The following is a 1,141-nucleotide window of genomic DNA, read 5'->3' as shown; positions in this document are numbered from 1 at the left end:
ATCCCAAAGTTTTGGAATTACACTGTGACCAGCCACCTCAGAAATTCTCTAAATGGAGAATTAATGGTGGGAATGTTACCCCTGATAGCACAGAGGTCTCCACATCCAAATTTGTCCAAGGTTTATTGCTGGGGTCCCTGGACATAATCCAAAGGGTTTACAGCCTAGTTGGATGGGGGAGGAATCACTATTTTGAGTAACCCCTCCCTGAAATTTAGCAGTTTTATATTTTAAATATAATAACATCACTTCTCAGCCTTTTGGCTAAGATCAAGTGTAGCATCAGTTCTTATCAGTTTAAATATAGTAACAAACTACAGTAGGATTATTGGTACCTGTGGCTTAGTCTCCAATAGAAATCAAGATAATTTCATATAACCTTATAGTTACCCCAGATATCTCAAAATATTTGCCCTGATCACTATTGAAAAATTATGGAAGTTACTTAACTTGCCATTAGATCTTTTTGTATAGTGTTTAATAATAAGAACATATGAAAATCTATCATAGATTTAAAAAAATAGCTTAATAACTGTATTAAGAACTACCAGTGCGACAGGTAGTTCTTGCTGGAGCCTCTTCATTGGGTTACCATTTGATGTTTCTGGCTTTGAGCTGTTTCACTCACCCCTGAGTTGCAGGGACTGAGCATAAACAAGCTCCACTGTTAGAAAGGACAATGGTTGACTAAGCATGGAGAAAGTATACCCAGATGCATTTTTAGCCCAATGTATTTTCTTTTCATAACCCAATTCATTTTCTTTTACTGTTTTATCTAAAGGCAGTATTCTGAGCAAGATGCATAAACCTCACTAGTCCACCAAGGGAATCCATGTCCGATAAAGATTAAGAACCTCAGCTCTAAGTGACGTTAGAATGGGGTTTGCAAATGTTGCTCAGGGTCTGTGTCAATGTCACTTTATTTAAACATTCCTGAGATTCAGCCTCCAGCTCATTGAGCTCCTCCTAACCAAATATGTGAAGGAAGAAGCTGCATCTGTATAAACATCATCCAGCTAAAGTGTCAGGTTTCCTGCTCTTCTTCACAGTTGTTTGAAGCCAACAGTTAAAGACATTAAAAGGATCAAATATCCTGTGTGGCTGGAAGAAGAGAAAAGAACTTTGGAATTACAAACCAAGC

At 37.7% G+C, this 1,141-nt stretch overlaps 1 pseudogene; it reads left to right on the top strand.

Moving 5' to 3' along the window:
* The first annotated feature begins 244 nt into the window (after positions 1–244).
* Positions 245–384, top strand: LOC116545061 (annotated as a pseudogene).
* Positions 385–1,141: the final 757 nt, after the last annotated feature.

Source organism: Sapajus apella, unplaced genomic scaffold, assembly GCF_009761245.1.
Source record: "Sapajus apella isolate SASKATOON/1434 unplaced genomic scaffold, GSC_monkey_1.0 scaffold4, whole genome shotgun sequence".
NCBI lineage: Eukaryota > Metazoa > Chordata > Mammalia > Primates > Cebidae > Sapajus > Sapajus apella.
The sequence above is the reverse complement of the archived record's forward strand: the minus strand, read 5'-3'. Positions and strand labels throughout refer to the sequence as shown.